Raw genomic sequence first — 19,681 nt, 5'->3', positions numbered from 1 at the left:
AATCCTACAACTAACCCGACTCCTAACCCTAACTCTAACCCTAACCCTAACCCTACTCCTACCCCTACCCCTACCCCTACCCCTACCCCTTCTCCTTTCCATAACAGTAACCCTAACCTAACCCTACCCCTAACCCTAAACTTAACACTAACACCTAACCCTAACCCTAACCCTAAAACCTAATCCTAACACCTAACCCTAACCCAAACCCTAACCCTAACCCTAACCCTAACCCTAACCCCTAAGCCTAACCCTAACCGTAAACATACTCCGAACCCTCACCCTAACACTAAACCCTAAACCTAACCCTAATCCTGACCCTGACCCTAACCCCTAACCCCTAACCCTAACCCTACCCTGACCATAACCACTAATCCTAACACTACCCCTAAAGCCTAACCCTAAACCTAACCATAACCCTAAACCTAACCCATCTAACCCTAACCATAACCCTAACCCTAACTCATCTAACCCTAACCCTAACCCTAAACTTTCTAACCATAACCGTAACCCTAACGCGTAATCGTAACCCTAGCCCAAACCCCTAACTGTAACCCTAACCCTAACCCTAACACTTAACCCTAACCCTAAGCTTAACCCTAACACTTCACTATAACCCTAACCCTAAACCTAACTGATAACCATAACCTTAACCCTAACCCTAACCCTAAACCTAAACCTAACACCTAACTCTAAACCTAATCCTAACCCTAACCCCTAACCCTAACCCTATCCCTAACCCTTAACCCTAATCCATAACCCTAACCCGAACACTAACCCCTAATCCTAACCCTAACCCTAGCCCCTAACCTTAACCCTAACCTTAACCCCTAACCGGAACCCTAACCCTAACCTATAACCCTAAGCCTAACCCTAACCCTAACCAATAACATTAACCATAAGCCAAACCCCTAACCCTAACCCTAACCCTAACCTAACCATAACCCTAACACTAATCCTAACCCTAAACCTAACCCTACCCCTACCCCTACCCCTAACCCTAACCATACCCCTACCCCTAACCCTACTCCTAACCCTAATCCTAAACCTACCCCTATCCCTACCCCTAGCCCTAACCCTACCCCTAACCCTAACCCTACCCCTACTCCTGCCCCTACCCCTATCCCCTAACACTAACCCTAATCCTACCTCTAACCCTAACCTAACCATAACCCTAACACTTAACCATAACCCTAACCCTAACACGTAAAACTAACTCCTAACTCTGTGTCTAAGCCTAACACAAATCGTAACCCTAACCCTAACCCCTAACCCTAACCCTAACTCTAACCCCTAACCCTAACCTTATCTCCTAAACCTAACCCTGACTGTGACCCTGACCCTAACCACTAAGCCTGACCCTGGTCCTGACCCTAACCATGACCCTGACCTTGACTGTACCCCTAACTCTTACCCCTAACCCTAACCCTAACCCTAACACCTAACCCTAACACCTAACCCTAACCCTAATGCTGACCCTGACCCTAACCCTAACCCTGAACCTAACCCCTAACTGTAACCCTAACCCTAATCCTGACCCTGACCTTGACACTAACCCTAACCCTCACCCTGACCCTGACCCTGACCCTAATCCTAAACCTAACCCGAACTGTCACCCTAACCGTAAACCCTAAACCTAACCCTAACCCTGACCCTGACACTGACCCTAACCCCTAACCCTAAGCCTAACCCTGACCCTAACCCCTAACCCTTACCCTAACCCTAATCCTAACCCTAACCCAAACCCTAACCCTTCTAATTCTAATCCTAACCCTAACCCTAATCCTTCTAACCCTAACCCTAACCCTAACCGTAACCCTAACCCATCTAACCGTAACCCTAACTCCAACCCTAACCCTAACCCTTCTGTCTCTAACCCTAACCCTAACCCTTCTAACCCTAACACTAATCCTAACCCCTAACCCCAACACTAACCCTAAGCCTAACACTAACCCCTAATGTCAACCCCAGCTCTAACCCCAACCCTATCCCTAACCCTAACCTTTATACCTTCCCCTATCACTAACCCCTAACCTTAACCCTAACACCAACCCCAACCATAGCCCTAACCCTAACCCTAATCCTAACCCTAACCCTTATCCCAACCCCATCCTCAACCCCAACCTGAACCTGAACCCTAAGCCCAACACCAACCCTAACCCCAAACCCAACCCCAACCCTCACCGCAACCCCAACCCCAACCTGAAACCCAACCCCAACCCAAACCCAGCCCCAATCCCCACCCCAACCCTAACCCTAACCCTAACCCTTAATGCTAACCTGAATCTGAACTTGAACCCAAACCCTAAAACTATCCCTAACCCTTACGCTACCCCTAATCCCTAACCCTAACTCTAAACCCCTAACCCTAACCCTAACCCTCACCTTAACCCCTAACCCTAACCCTAACCCTTACCCTAACCCTAACCCTGACCCTAAACCCTAACCGTAACCCTAACCCTAACCCTAACATTACAAATTATTTTTCCTTTTTGTTGTTTTCTAACATTTTCCTGAAATACAGAGCAAATAATTACTGGATCAGAATCCTGGAGGAGATTGGAGAGGAAGGAACCAAGGGTATAAGCAAAAGAACACTCTTCAAACACAATGAATACTCCAGTCTGCAAGTACGTGACAAGAGGGAAAAATCGATGGCTATGTAGATCAGCAGGGGTGCAAGAGGTACAGTGGGAGAGCTAGGAGTGGAGACATCTTGCCTGATGACTCTGCTTTCTCAGTAAAAATAAGAAGGAAACCTGGGCTTGAGGAGAGTGGTGAAGGTTTGGAATTGTCAAAGAGGAAAGTATGCTCACCAATGACAAGTGAGGAAAAATGCAGCTGTGAAGTTTTCCTTATCTAGGTCTAGTGGTGGCCCCTCACTGCAAGACACTAACTGCAAGGCTAACGATGCAGTCTTGGTTTCTTGTCAGAAAGAGGAAAATGGATTTGGTGGACTGCCATCATTCTCTGCCACACTGTGACTACCTTAGACGTTTTCTGTAACACAGATGACTTTTCCTACCCCCTCACGCATTCAGATTCAATTTTACACTCATCCATCCTCAATTTGAAATTCCTTTTTTAAATGTTATTATTTATTTTCTTAGTTGACAAAATTACATACATTTACAGTGTGCAACATGATGTTTCACAATACGTATATATTGTGGAATGGCTAAATCAAACTAACATGCATTACCTCATATACATTTTTATGGTGAGAACATGTAAAATATACTCTCTTAACAATTCAGGGTTTTTTTAATGAAGACATCATAAAGTTACTGGAACTAAAAATGACCTTTGAAATAAGCATTGTATCTATTAAGCAAAAATTACTCCTATGGAAGGTGATGACATATGTAATATAAACATATTGCAAATAATTTTATATGAAATGCATAAAAGAGCATGGGTGAATAATTTGAACTGATGCATTTTTTTAATACCAGGAGCTTCTCCAAATTCTAAAGTTTCCACCATATTCAAGATCTTCAAAACACTATCCAAGGACACACCATGCTTTTGGAAGGACTACACTGCCCTCTGCAGCTTCAGCATAAATAATACCGTTTGTGGGGAAAAAACAGCAGCTGAAACATCAACATGGAAGTGTGTGCAATTAACATGCCTCAGAAATTCACTTTTCCTTCTTGAACTGAATGAAAATATTAAAATTTTAGTAAAATTTGATAAATTTTATTTATTTTAATAAATAAAATGAAAACATTGAAATAAAGACCACATTTTAAGCACAGTGTACTACAGTATGTATAGCAGGTACCTATTTATGTAAAAAGATATGAAATACAGAGAAAGATGCATATATGTGCATATCTGTAGCTTATTTTGAGGAGAACCTTTTAGGAAATTACATAGTTGCCTACAGGGAGGCAAACTGGCACCTTAGGGGTTAAATGTGAGAAGATTTATTTTTCACTGTGAATCTTATTGTAATACTTCAACTTTTTGATCATACACATTCATAATCTTTCAAGTAAGAAAAATGTTAATCAGTAAAAATTTTATTAATAATTACCTACTAGAGAAGTGTCATGCATCCAAATTTTAAGCATCTCTTTCCAGAAATTCCATAACTTCAGATAAGTTATGGAATCTTTGTGCCTGCCCTGACCACTCAATTTAAATTAAAGCATACCTTCCTTAACTCTAGATTATCTTATTAGCTACAGCCCAACATCTTCACAATATAGCCACAAAAAGGGTAGTCTATACTAGCTCACACTTGGATAACAAAACAAATCTTGAATGAGTACACTCTATTTTATATACTGTTTTTATTTATTAATGAATTTCTTTAAGTTGACAGAAACTAATTTTATATGGTTAAAATGTTAATTATGAAATAGTATACAATGAAAGGCAAATCTATTCCCAACTCAGTCCTCCTCGCCAAAGGAAGCTAGATGTATTCCATGTATCTTTCCAGGAATTATGCCAATAAGTATTTATTGAGTGATGGAATAAACAATATTTTAATTGAATGTTTATTCTGTGCCAAGCATCTTTCTAGGTGCAGTGGATAAGGAGTAAACAAAACTGTCACTGACCTCATAAGAGTTGACACTCTTGTGAGAGGAGGCACATAATATATACATAAATTAATACATACATACTATGTCTAAAAGTTATAAGTGATATTTAAAAAGAAGATCAAAGGAACAGAAGTAACAGACAAGGGAGTTTTATGCAGAGAAAGCTCTGAGAAGATGACATTTAACCAGATATTGGATTCAACGGGACGGTGGAAACATGGGTATTGGGGTAAGTGCCTACCAGCCAGAAAGAACATCCAGCACAAAAGCCTTAAGAGGGAGTCTGTATAGGATTCAAGAAACTGCCAGGCCAGGTGCAGTGGCTCACACCTGTAATCCCAGCACTTTGGAAGCCTGACGTGGGAGGATCACCTGAGGCCAGGAGTTTGAGACTAGCCTGGGCATCACAGCAAGACCCCATCTCTATTTTTAAAAACATATATATATTTCTAAAAGAAAAAAAAAAAGAATTACAGCTGACTACTTTGTTAGAAACCATGCAAGCAAAAATGAGTGGAGTGAAATATTTAAAGTATTTGGAAAAAAACTGTACCAACCTAGAATTATATATCTGGCAAAATTATTCTTCAAAAGAGAGGAGAAATTAAAAGGAAAAAAAAAAACGCCAAGAGGCCAGTGTGGCTGCTGTGTAAGGCCAGAGTGCTAATAAGGAACAAGATCACATAAGGCTTGGGAGACAAATGAAATATTTGGGTTTTATTCTTAGAGAATCAGAGGGTGCAGGGGAGGCTTTGGGGGTCTTCAGAGAGGAGTGATATGACCCAACTTCCATTTTTTAAAGGATCTCTCAAATTGCTAGGTTGAGAATAGACTGGCAGTGGGGCTGGGAAAAGGTAGAAACACAGATGAGTTCAGTGTCAGATGATGGTATTTTGGACCAGGTGGCTAGCATAAGTTCTGACAAATGGTCATATTCTGGAATATTCTCAAGGTAGCCCCACAGAATTTTCAGGTACGTTGAATGCGGACTTTGAGAGAAAAGGAGAAGTTTAGCAGCATGATTGGATGCCTGGAAGGATGATGGACTTGCCCTCAACTGAGATGCAGAAAGCTGCTGAGCAAGCAGTTGGTGAGAAGGAGATTATGAATCAGTGTTGGACATTTTAAGTTTAGAGTATCTATACATATCTAAGATGTGAGAAATTGCACCAGACGTTTGCTGCTGAGACTGGCTTCTGAGAGCAGGAGAAGATGCCGAGGCGGAGAGATCTTCAGAGGGGATAACGGTTGTTCATCTAGACACAACCTGGAAGGTTGTGGGCACAGGCACAGGTTGGTGGATAGAAAGATTGACAGGAGCTAGTGCAGAGTCTCTTCTGGAAGCTTCTGTTTTCAGAGTGAAATAAAGAAATTCTTGTTTGAAGGAATTAATAAATCCCTTTTTACTCCCTTGCTTAAAACCCTCCCCAGGCTTCCTCTTACCATGAGAATAAGATCCAAATGTTTTATCGCAGCCCACAAGTCCCCACAGGATCTGGCCCCACCCACCTCTCTCCATTGCCCCAAATGCTTCAGCCACAGGGGCCTTCTTTCTCTGTCTCAGTCACATGACAAACTCGGACAAGCATGGGTTCACCCTCTGTCTGGTACACCCTCTCTCTTATCCTCATTACATTAAGTTTTACCTCAAAGTTCACCTCCCTAGGCCTTCTTTGAACTTCCCATCTGAAGTGTCCCCTCCTTCCACCATGAATTATTTTACTCATTTATTCTGTATTGTCTGCTTCTTCCCACAAGAATGTGTTTCCTAAGAAACTAGCACCCCTACTCCTGGCTCCTCCTCCCCCTCTCTCCTCTCTCTTGATCTGGCTTTATTTTTCTTCTCAGTACTCATCAGAACCATATCTGGCACATAGCAGGTGCTCAGTAAATATTTCTTGAGGAACAATTTTGAAAATTTAAATGAAAAATGGATATAGAGCATATAGCAGAGAGCCTGGCATATAGTAAATATTTGATAAATGTTACCTGCTATAGTGACGGGAACAAAGACAGCCACAGCAACAATCAAGCACAGTTCTGAAAGGCTGATGCCTCCTCTGTACTCTTGGACCAATTCCCTTTTGCTTCATCAGAGACTTTCATTGATCATGTCCCTTTTTCCTCTTGATAGCAACCTTCCCTTCAAGTAAATATTAATATGTGCAATATTAGCCCACAATTAAAAACGAAAACAGTTAAACATAGCTTCCTTAACTCTGGGTCTTATTAGATACAGCCAAGTGTCCTCATAGTTTAGCAATTAAAAAAAATAGTCTATACTTGTTCACAGCTGGTTTACCAAAACAGATCTTGAATAGGTAGACTGATTTTTATTTACCACTCTTATCTATTAACTAGTTTCTTTAAATTGAGAACAAACCTACTTAATATTTGCATGGTTACAATATTAATAACTATAAAATAATATTCAGTAAAAGATCTATTATCTAATTCAGTCTTCACTCTGCAAAAAACTAGCATATCTGTGTATCTTTCCAGAAATTATATATGCATATCCAGACATATAAATATCTTTTGAAAATACCAATATGCACACAATTCTGCAGCTTAGGTTTCCTTTAGTTAATAGATGTCATGACTAGCTTCTAAAGTACACATAAAGAGCTATATCATTACTTTTACTGGCTATGTAGTGTTCCATTGGATATGAATGTAATGTCATCCATTTAACTAGTCCCATATTTACTGGCATTTAAGGTGTTTCCGGTCATTTGTTCCTGTAAAGAATGCTGGAATTAATAGTCTTGTATATGTGTATGTACATTCATGTATATATTTAATATATATATATATATATATATATATATATATATATATATATATATATACTTCTTCAAATATATCCCCACATAAATTCTTAAAAGTACAATTGCTGGCATAAAAAGCATATGTGTCTTCAGTTTTTATCAATATTGACAAATTACTTTCTAAATATTAATAATTTTATTAAATCAGTAGAATTTTTGACTCCTATAAATTACAAACAATTATTAACTGCTTTGCCTCACATTCTTGTTGAGGGAAAGTGGATAATTATTGATATTCCCTATATCAGGGCAGAAAAGGACTGAAATCACTTTTAAAGAAAATGTTATACCTACTATGATACATACAGTTGTTTCCCCTTATCCAGGGTTTCACTTTCCACAGTTTCAGTTACCTGTGGTCATCCATGGTCCAAAAATATTAAATGGAAAATTCCAGAAATAAACAACTCATAAGTCTTAAATTGCACTCTGTACTGAAATCTCCCACCATCCCACCCAGTATGTGAATCATCCTTTTGTCCAGTGTGTCTCTGCTACACACGCTACCAGCCTATTAGGCACTTAGTAACCATCTCCATGATCAGATCAGAGCCTCTGTCCTGGTTCCACAGTGTTTGTGTTCAAGTAACCCTTATTTTACTTAATAGACTTATAGTAAAATTAAGTAAATACTACATAACAGTGAACCCCAAACTCAAGAATAGTGATGCTGGCAATTCGATATGCCAATGAGAAACTGTAAAGTACTTCCTTTAGGTGGAAAAATGAAAGTTCTAGACTTAATAAGGAAAGAAAAAAATTATATGCTGAGGTTGCTAAGATCTACATTAAGTCTTCCTCAGTAAAACTGTGACAAAGGAAAAAGAAATTCTTGTGTAGCATATACAGGGTTCAGTACTACCTGTGGTTTCCAGCATCCACTAGGGGCTTGGAATGTGTCCCCCTCAGATTGGGGAGGGGGAGTGAAAAATACTGTGTTTAAGACAAAGGAAAACCAAGCACGATTTTGGGGAAAGAATTTCTGTATTTAGAATAGCTGTATTTAGAAGGTAAGTTCTTTGTGCCCCTCTAAAGTCTCCTTGCTTATCCCAGTTTGAGCCAGTTAGGTGGTAGCAAGGAAAGAATGAGGTCTCTTGTTGCTCACACCATAACTTTGAGCAGCAATGGTTCTGCATTGGTGACTTACCTGCATGATCCTCCTAATGATCCTCATGATGATGATACTGATGATCCTCATCATCCTCCTGATGATGCTGATCATCTTGATGATCCTAGTCACTCTCCTGGTGATCCTAATCATCCTCCTTATGATCCTCATCATCCTCCTGATGATCCTCATCATCCTGATGATCCTCCTGATGATCCTCGGGATCTATGAGCTCTCCTTATTTCCTGAAATTCAGGATCTGTGACAGTTGGGCTCACTTAGAATTTCGTTTAAACTTCTTATGTAGTTGTAATTCAAGTAATGTTTTTAAAGTTTTAACATGGATGTCCAAGTTTCAAGCTGGTGGACAAATCTTGGCATACAGCCAGACTGCTGTAAGCCCTGAGAAAGATATGAGGGTTTAACTGGGATGTACTTTCTTTTGAAACTAGGCATTTTCTTTGATTTTTCAAGAATAAAGTATTTGTACATGGTAAAAAAAAAAAAAAAGAATAGCTTTCTCTTTCAGCTAATGAAAGTATCAACACATTAAATGAACTTTTCCAGTCCTCAGTAGTTCTTTCCCCTAAGTCAGCCTCTTAGAAACTCATGGCCTATGGAAACAAGAGTTAAAGAAACAAAAAGAAAAAACCTAAACTCAAAGAGTTTCTCAGGAGCACAAGGAGCTATTTACCTTTCTAGACCAACCAGTGAGTTTCAACTTAATTGTTTGAGTTTTTTTTTTCTTTTTTTTAACTGTTAGTGTGGTTTAAAAAAAAAAACCGTAATTCTCTTTTAGTGAAAAAGTATATATCCCTGCCTTGTTTCCTCTACAGATTGCAAACTCTTCAAGGGAGAGGGTGGAGGATAGTGTTCAGGGGCTTTTAGCAAATAGCAGCGTCCTGCTATTACCGAGACGGCAGCTCTCCATCAGCTCCCCCATCCCTTGCCTAGGACCCCCTCCTTGCGACCCCCTGCCACTGGCCACCAGACTCTGTAAACCCCCGTCAGGTGTGCACCACCTGCCATCGCGCCTCGCCCGGCTCTGCGTTGCAGGTGGCTAGACCATGAGATCATGAGGCCACGGCCCAATCAGAGGTGGCATTTGCAACTACTCTGAGCCATTTCCCAAAGCAGTAGAATGGGTTCCCAGAATGTGATTTCTTTCCCCACTCTGTCCCTCTCCCTCCCCAAAGGCATTTTCCTGGGTAGTTGTGCCCCAGGATCCCATAAGACACTCTCTGATTTTGACTTTCATTGTTCTTCTGACATGCACTGTCTGTCCATACTTTTGAGACATTTCCTTTTCTCTTGCATACAATTTGTGATATGCCCACATCTGGGGTTTCAGCAAGGGTGGTTGCTCTAGGGCAGCGTGTGTTGGCAATGCCACCAGGAGGGGCTGCATGGCGCAGAGTTGAGAGGACTGCCCGGTATCACCAGGGTCCCAGGAACCCTGAATCCTCACCCTGCCTTTGCCAGGACCCGCTGTGCACATTTAGAGGATGAGTTTAATTTCTCTGGCTTTGAATTTTTTCATCCTCACCAGGAGCTGAAACCAAGAAATCTCTACTGTCTCTTCTCTATAATTTTAAGATAATCAAAATTCTCTTCACTGTTGGTTGACCTTTACCGGCTTAGGATTTTTTATTTTAACCAAATTCAATACGAGGTTAAGAAATTCATAGTTCCCACCAAACTCCAAGTAGAGAAAGTTATGTCTTGAGACCACTGGGCTGGGCGTGAGTCTGGAGGCCCGACCTGGGGGAGCCCATGTCCTCCTGGCCAGCAGCCCGTCAGCAGCGTCCGCGCAGAGACGAGGAAAGAAGAGGCAGCTATGGTGTCTAAGAGTGTGGCAGGCCAAGTCCCTCGCAAATAAAGGGTTTCCAGGAGGATACAAAACCTCTCACTTCCTGACACACGGGCAGTTCAGTGAGTGAAATCCTTGCTAATCCAAACCCTGTTAATGTGGAAAAGAAATTAAAAAAGAAAGGAGAGAAGAGAAATGAAGATGATCAAATAGTACAAAACAGAGAAAATAATGAAGCTGATTAAAGTGAGTTTGTGCCACGAGAGTTTGTTGGTTTTTATCTGTATCAAGAAAAGATTTTATTATGCCGCTGTGTGTGCATGTGATGGTCACTGCACAGAATTCTTGCCTCCCAGGGACTCACCCTGCTGCTCCTGGAAAGTCGCCTAGAGACAAGAATGTGCTTCTCCTTGCAGCGGGAGCTCTGCTGAGGCTTCCCAGTTTAATCAGTTTCTCTGCTGGAGCCAGAGTTATCTCTTACTGACTCAGTAACAATTAACTTTTTAACATAAGCATAGCCTTCAACCACAAATATACCACAGTTTCAACAGGTGATGTGTCAGCCCTTGAGTACTTGTTAACTAGGGACTTTTATCTTGCCAGGCCTCCCAAGAGCTTAACAATTCAGTGCATAACAAATATCAGAAAATTTATTACTGTGCATTTGGTTTTTGTGGCTGGCGAGTAAAGAATGGGTCATGGGAATGGCACGTCTCACAGTAAGTTACCTCTGGAAACCACCATTAACAACCATTTATTTTAATACTTTCTAATCGTAAAATTAATATATTCTCATTATAAGAATATTGGAAAAACTGGAAAACTAGAAAGGAGAAAAACAATCACAGTTCCCTTATCCAATGGCAGAGACTATTATATTTCAGCATTTTCACCCCAGCATTTGCTTTTGTGCAATTATACCTCCTCCTCACTATCCACCCCCCTTCGCCTACTTATTGTTAGGCATTGTTACTTATTCTATGTGTGTTACCCAGATAAAGCTGGGTCGTTCTGTCCTGCTCTTTGTGACTTTGATAAAACCAACTCAAAACTTCTCTTCCTACATCCTATGGGAAGTTCAGGGACCTCCTCAGGATTTCTGGCTTGGACTTCTCACTTCTACTGAAATGTCAGTTTCAACTTTTTGTCTTGTGAATGTTTTTTAATCTTTCACACTACTTTGATCCAAGTGAGGGACTTGACGCGTCTCCGCAGTTCTCTTTGTGTGTGAACATCTGTCTCCTCATTCCTCTTTAGAGCAGGAACAATGTGATTTTGGGAATTGACTCCAGATCCAGCCTAAGCTAGTCAGATAATTCCATTCCTCTGCTAGGAATTATTTTAGGAACTCAGGTTTAAGCCAATCAGTGTGTGGCATTTCCCTGGTGACAGTTCCCAGTTCAGGGACAAGTGCATATACTAAATGATTCCAATCAGAATGAAGAGGGGAGTTTAATTTCACAGTTAGATAAGAGACTTTCTCTCCCACTTGTCATGACTATTGTCTCAGTTGGCAGCTCCCTGCATCTGTAAGAATAAAGGTCTCCAAAGAAGGAGGACAGAGTGCGAGAATCGCAAAGCCCAAACTTCTGCATCTTCACTTCCGTGAGCCAACAAAATCCTTTATCGCTTAAGCCCGATTGAGATGAACTTTCTGTTACTTGCTGCCAAAGCATGTTAACTCTTAGGTAGTCTTTCCTTCTCTGTCCCTACGCCCAGCAATATTCACACAAGTTAGCTAGGTACTAGAAATTTTCTTGAGCTGGGGGTTTATATCTCAGAACCATAAAGCACAAAATTTGACATTGAATATTGGATCCAACGCTGTTCTGTAGTCATTTCTGTCCACATTTTTGGTTATTTCCTAAGATGGAAGTCAGTTGATGATTTCAAGCGATTTTTGCTTCAAAGCGCCCGCTGACGACGGTGTGGAGAGGAGATGCCGGGGGTGCTGCGGGGCAGGATCCGGACATGGAGAAGCTGCATGTGGAAAAGCCCTGTCGGGCCACAGTCCTGGAGACAAGACGCAGAGGGAGCGGTGAGCCTGTAGGCGTGTGTGGCTCGGAGTCCCCAGGGGCCACAAGCTCCGAGTGGCTGTCTGTCCACAGGGAAAGGAGCTGGGGGAGATGGCCTTATTTCATGTTGCAGCCTTACTATATTCCAGATACCACGGGAAGCTTGGGGACAAAGATTGCAGATTTCCTATCGCCCCTTCTCTGGAGAGGTTCATGGCTGAGGTGAGTGGCAGGCACCTGGCAGAGCAAGGGCGGAGCTGAGCCGTCAGGTGTGTGATCTCCGGGTCACCCAGGACCCCGGTCAGTCACAACCAGGGGTCAGCAGCTGCCCCGTGTATTAAAACCCCTTTGGCCCTGGTGTCACTTGGGATTTTTCTGAGTCCTGTTTGCTCTGATTAAGATCCACGTTTATCCTGTGTTAAAATCACTCCGAGATGAGTCAGAGCCACCCCCGACACCCCACCCCTGCTTCTTTGCAGTAGGTCCAGGTAGACATCCCCTGTGTTGTCACTTTCCTGCTTAACGCCCTTCAGTGATGCCCTTCCTCTCTGGGGTAAAGTCCTACCCAGACAGGTGCAAGGCCATGGTGACCTCTCCTCCTTCTCATCCCCCTTCCCATCCTTCACCTCAGTGCCCACTGTGGATGCTCAAGTCCCACCGGGTCCCCCTGAGCCCCCACTGTCTTGACCTCAGATGAGCCAGACTCACTGCAGAGGTCAGTTTTCCCGGTATTGGGTGGAGGGAGGAAGGAAGGGGGAAGGCACCGAGCCAGAAGCTGGATGCCGGGCTGCCGTCTCCTCTTCCTCTTCCTCTGCCTGTCCCAGTGAGCCAGGAGCCTTCCCCGCAGACACTTGGGGTCTGCCACAGATTTCCCTAGGACTCTGAACTGCCATGCTTTAGGTTCTCCACTTGTCACATGAGAAGATGCCCCTTTAAGTCTCTCTCACTCGCCGCTTCCCTTTCCTTTTGTTTTTTGAGACAGAGTCTCACTCTGCTGCCCGGGCTAGAGTGAGTGCCATGGCATCAGCCTAGCTCACAGCAACCTCCAACTCCTGGGCTCAAGGGATCCTACTGCCTCAGCCTCTCCAGTAGCTGGGACTACAGGCATGTGCCACCATGCCTGGCTAATTTTTTCTATATATTTTTAGTTGTTCAGCTAATTTATTTCTATTTTTAGTAGAGACGGGGTCTTGCTCTTGCTGAGGCTGGTCTCGAACTCCTGAGCTCAAATGATGCGCCTGCCTCGGCCTCCCAAGTGCTAGGATTACAGGCGTGAGACACCGCGCCCAGCCTTTCCCTTTCCTTCCGGTGCCGTTTCATTGTCTATAACTAAACCAGCGAGACCTCTGGGCCTGGCACTGTAATTCTGAATTTCACTGTTAATACACATAGGTTGTGTCTGCCAATGGGATAAAGCGATCTTAAAGCCCAATTAAACCTGAGATTTTGCTTTCAAGCCGGTTTTAAAGAAGGCGTTTATGCACGGATGTCTGTGTGTGCTGGGTACTGTGCACGCAGAGGAGGCACAGACGTGGCTGCGAAGTGGGGTTCACCCCGCCAGGCATTCACAGGCTTTCTGGGGAGAGAGACAGTAGCTAACGGATTTAACGATGGCAATCCGATGATGATCAATGACTATCAATGATGAGCAAATGACTTAACGATGACAATCCATGTGACAAATGCCATAGCAACATATAAGAACATGCTAGGCCAGCAAAGAGGAAGGAGGGCCATGGGATAGAACTGCACAGATGAGGCAATGTTTGCACCCGGCCTTAGAGGATGAGGAATTTCAGCAGGGCAAGAAGGCAGAGAAGGACTTCCAGGAAGAAGAAAAAGCATCCCTTCATTCATTGCACAAATATCTATGGTAAAAAGGGAGCAAAAACAGATGGGAACTTGGTTCTATGTAGTGTAGGAGTTTAGAGTGTTGTGGAGCCTGAATAAAAGCAAGAAAACTTGGCAGGTGTGTGATTTGGAAAAAACTCCTTATTATGGAAAATTTGAAACATATACAAAATAGGGAAGAGTAAGATAAGGCCCCATGATACGCGTGGATCATGATTCTTGTGGCTTCTGTGCACTTGCCAGCTACAACCAGCCTCAGCTGTTTATTTTGAAGCAAATCTCTGGCATCGTAATTTCACCCTTAATATTTCACTAACAGGATGGTTCAAGTTGTGGAAATGTAAGTTAGTACAGTGGGCCCAGGAGACAGGATGGGTTGGGTCAGAGAGGATGAAGAAAAGTACAACCAAGACTGCAACCTGCTCCCCAATATCCATGCCACAACTCCCGCATCACTCAGGTGGCAATATACCCAGCCTGCCTCCTACCTAGTTGTAGACATGTGACTAAGTTCTGGCCAACCCCGTATAAGTGAAAGTTGTTGAGAAGGACTTCTAGGAAGCCTTCTTCAAAGGGGAGCAGCAATTTAGAGAAGACTCCCATCGGAGTCTCCCTCTTATATTTTATTTTTGCAAAGGTGGGTTTGATGGCAGGAGCCCCAGCAGCCACCTTGGACCTTGCAGGAATGCGGAAGATGGAAGTTAAGTGCTGAGGATGATGGGAAAGAAAGTAGCTGATGAGTTCATGAAACCACTGTACCAGCTTTGGGCTCCCTTGTCCAGAATTCTGCACGGCAGAATATATCACTGTGTGTTAAAGTCACTAGTACTTTTAGCTTTCTATTATGCATAGCTAACCTAACAAAAGATAACATGAGCCTTTTCTAGACAAGGATGTCTCCTGAATTGGACAGTTTCTAAGAAGTGGACAGAAGACTCCCACAGTTTCTAGCCAATTGACAAGTAGGAAATGAACTAGTCAGTTAATAACTCTGGTTGTCTCAGTTATTCATAACTGGACTAGGATCAGGTATCACCATTTAACTGGTGGCAGTTCCCTTGCTGGTGGCAGCTGAGCTGGAATCCTATCCTAGAATAGTTCAAGTTTTTTTTTCTTTTTTCTCTCCAGCTCCTTCTATTCATCAAATTTCACATTGTCACTTACTAATTCATTCAAAGGAAACCAGCTGCTGCCTCACTAGAAACTAAGAAAACATGGCATGATTGTGCCCATGGATTCTGAAGTGGTTTGCTGATCGGTAGACAAGGTAAGTCTGAGCCAGATGTGGTTCCTCAAATCACAAAGTTACTGGCTGACCTGTGAGAGCTCCCGGCCCCAGCTGTACATGCCAGCTGGAGGGGGAGACAGCTTGATTTGTGCCAAGGTTTCTCTCACGTAGGTGACGAGGTGGTGCCAGGGCTCAGCCGGACCATAGAGAGAGCTGCAGGTGGGGTTCAGGTCTCGCCAAAGTGCTCTCTTTCCACTTAGAGCTCCCCAGATGGCTGGTTCTGTTTCAACTTCAGCCTTCGGTGGTGGGTAATTCTATGCATCAACTTCGCTGGGCCACGGTACCCGAATATTTGGTCAAACACCCACCTAGATGTTGCTTGTGAGGGTACTGATGAGATGATATTAATATTTACATCAGGAGACTGTGAGAAAAGCAGACACCCTCTTAGTGTGTGTAGGCCTCAGCCAATCAGTTGAAGGTCTTAGGAGCAAAGACTGAGGTCCTCCACAGACGCAGGAATTCTGCCTCCAGAATGCCTTTGGGCATAAGACTGCAACGTCAACCGCTGCTGGAATCTCTAGCCTGCCCTGCCCTGCAGATCCAAACTGACCAGCCCCACAAGCGGGAGCCAATTTTTTAAAATAAGGCTCTGTATGTTCATGTATACCCTGTTGGTTTCATATCTCTGGAAAACTCTAATACATCTCTGCATAAGAAAGGATAGTAAAATAATATTTTATTGATCCCTGTGGGCTTTATTAGGAACAGCCATGAAAGGACAAGGTGGCTGTCAGTGACCACAGCCACCACACCACCTCTGCATGCAGAAGCTCCTAATAAATGCTTAATATCAGTGCATAACTGTGGGAGAACAGAGTTGTTCCATGACCTTGGCTGAATCACTTCGTCTATTTAAACCTCAGTTTTCTCATCTATACAATGGAGATAGTATTATCTGTTTCTCAAAGAAATATATTATTCTTGTGGAAATTGAAAGAGATAATATACATATTTTATATGTTTTGATATGGTCCTTGGCACATAGGCTTACTAGCGATAACAAAAACTATAGACTGGGTGGCTTATAAACAATATACATTTATCGCTCACAGCGCTGGAGGCTGGGAAGTCCAAGATCAAAGTGCTGGCACATTCAGTGTCTGTTCAGGCCCAGTTTCTTAGTTCATAGATGGTGTTTTCTTGCTGTGAGCTCACATGCTAGAAGGAGTGAGTGAGTTCCCCAGGGCCTCTTCTATAAGGGCACTAATCCCCTTTATGAGAGCCCCACCCTCATGACCTAATCCCCTCTCAAAGGCCCCACCTCCTAATACCACCACTTGGAGGGTGAGGATTCGACATACGACTTTTGGAGGAAGGTACACATTCAGACCACAGTCCTTGGTCTTCTTCTCATCCACTTATGTGGAAAGAATGGCTTCATCCTTTTTTCTTCTTTTCTCCCAGCCCTGGGCAGTTGTCCTCCATGGAGTCAGGGCATGCCAGGAGGAGGATGGCACTGCAGAGTCCTTACTTGCTTCGGTTTACTCTGCTGGGCTGTCCCCTGTCTCAGTTCCTGCTTAAAACAAAAAGAGCAGCTGGGCTCTCTGAGCTGAAAACAGAAAGTGAAGTGAACCACTTCTTGTCTTTCCTGCTTTTTTCCCCTGCTTTGTTAAGAGACTTTTGGCCCCAAACCTCCCCCCTCTCTCTAGATCCTCTGTAAATCACAGCCAGGGGTACCTCTAACTTCTGAGCCTCAGAAAAGCAGGTTGGAGACGAATGGAGAAGCTGCTGTCAGCTCCATGGGTGAAAGATGGTAACATACAACTCTGCTTCCTGTCACACTAGAGAGGAAAGTCATTGACCTGAGTCAGCAGCAGAACCCCAGCTGTCACCCTTGTCCTTCCTGGGCAGGCGTTTACCCACGCCTCTGGGTGGGTAGCTGCAAGGGGCCCAGGTCAGGCCGGCTAAGGTCTGAGGGTCCCTGGGGATTCTGGGTGAGAGAGGAGGTTTACAGCAAGTGTGTGTGGTCACAGGCGGTGGCGCAGGTGGGGCTGAAACTCAGCAGGAGGGGGCATCTCCTCCCCAGGGCAGTGGAGCCTGGGAGCTGGTGGACACCCCAGGGCCCCGACAGAGGAGGCTGAGGTGGCCCCACTGGCAGCTGTGGGAGTGTTTTCCCACTTTCAGGGGAAGCGGAATCACAGACGGATTCTTCAGCAGGCCTTTCCCATCAGCCTTCTGGGCCCTCCTTTCTCCGCATATCCAGATCGGTCCTGCCGAGGACAGACAGGAGGGATGGGCACAAGGCTGGGCCTCAGTGGCACAAGGCTGGGCCTCCCCGGAGGAGAGTCAGGTGCCCTCTGACATGGTGCCAGGCAGGGCAGGATTCAGTGCGTCGTTCAGTGTTCTTGGAGAAGACAATGGAGAACGTAACAAGCGCTGGCATGGATGTGGAGAAACTGGAACCCTCGAGCCCTGCTGCCACTGGGGGGCGCACAGGGGTGCAGCTGCCGTGGGCAGCCCTTCAAAAATGTAGACACAGGATTAGCAAATGGCCCAGCCATGCCACATCCAGGTGTATGTCCAAAAGAATTCACAGCAGGGAGCTAAACAGGTATCTGTGCACCCATCACAGCAGTGCGGGCTGTGTATTGGCCACGCACAAGAGCCAAGAGGGAGAAGCAACCCAAATGCCCATCAGTCAACAGATGGATAAACAAAATATGATATATTCACACAGCAAAATATTATTCTGTCTAGAAAGGAAGGAAATTCTGACACGTGTTGCAACACGGATGAACCTTGAGGGCGTTCTGTTAAGTGAAACAAGTCAGTCACAGAAAAGACAAACACTGTATGATTCCACGTTAATGAGATGCACAGGGCAGTCAAACTCACAGACACAGAAAATGCAATGGTGGTCGCTAGGGGACTGGGGAGGGGGAACAGGGAGTTACTGTTTCATGGGGACAGAAGTTCAGTCTGGGAAGATAAGCGTTGTGGAGATGGATGGCGATGATGTTCATATGACAACGTGAATATACTTAATGCCTCTGAATTGCACACTTAGAAATGCTGACAATGATACCTTTGGCATGTACATTTTACCACAATAAAAAAAAATAAAAAGAGGGAATATCTTTAAATAATAATTATTCAGCCTCAGACTAAGACACATAAAAAAGTAGAGTTTTGAAAGCAATTACGTATGCATGAATGATTACATTTTAACAATCAGACCACACTCAGGAATGTTGATAATATTTACATGGCATGGAATCACACAATTTAAGGTATATTCTGTTCAGTTTGCCTGGGGTCAGCACCAGAGTGAGGGAGCTTGCAGAGCATCAAGAAGTTTAATGCCATTTAATGAAACACTGAATATTTTCTTCTTTTTATTTTCATAAGCCATTGTTTAAAAGCATGTATTATTTATGTTACTCTATTCTAGGTTAATTTGTCTGTTTATTATTATTATTATTAGCAAAATAGTAAAACAACATATCAGGAAGTTTGGAAAATAAAGAAAAAATCCCCACCCTACCGCTCTATAACAACTTGATAGGTGATTGATTTATTTAGGACAGAGATAATCTGGGATTCTGTTGTTGTATTTTTTATTCAGTATTCAAATGCCTGAGATTTGAGCAGTGACACAGTCGGGTCATCGAATGTTCTAGTCCATCCAATGCTCAGTGCTGTTCTATTATTTGACTCTATTCTTACACGAAGTGCCACTTAAAATTACCTTTGCTAATTGGACATCCTGTTGCCAGTGAACTCTTAAAATTTTTGTTACTTTTGTAAAGTTTCCTCATCTCAAGCTCCATGTTTCTTTCAATACGTCGTCTCATCAGCGTGACCGTCGGGAACGTCAGAGCCCAGAGTCCGCGACGACAGCAGTCTCCAGCGGAGCGGATTCTCGCACGAGGCAGTGGCCGCTCTAAATGCCCTCTGCAGTCTGTGTTCTGAGAACTTTCTGGATGAAGGGCATTACTCACTCATCCCCACTCATCTTTAAACAAAAACATTGAGTTAACAGTCCATCAGATTGACCTGAATCGCCTGAAACGTAACGCACCCCGTTTCTGGCAAAAGGCTCGTGGGAAGTCTCACTGCTCACGACTGAGGCTGTTGAAAGGTGACGGGGGATGAGACAGCGAGTGCCACTCAGTCCCCTCGTTTGGGCTGAGAGACACCATATTCTCTGCAGTCTCCTGCTGGGGCGCGGGCCACTTAAGGGCAGTATCATCATCATCGTCGCCCGAAGCTTTCC

The sequence above is a fragment of the Lemur catta genome, chromosome 26 (assembly GCF_020740605.2).
Source record: "Lemur catta isolate mLemCat1 chromosome 26, mLemCat1.pri, whole genome shotgun sequence".
Lineage (NCBI taxonomy): Eukaryota > Metazoa > Chordata > Mammalia > Primates > Lemuridae > Lemur > Lemur catta.
Note: the sequence above shows the minus strand (reverse complement) of the source record.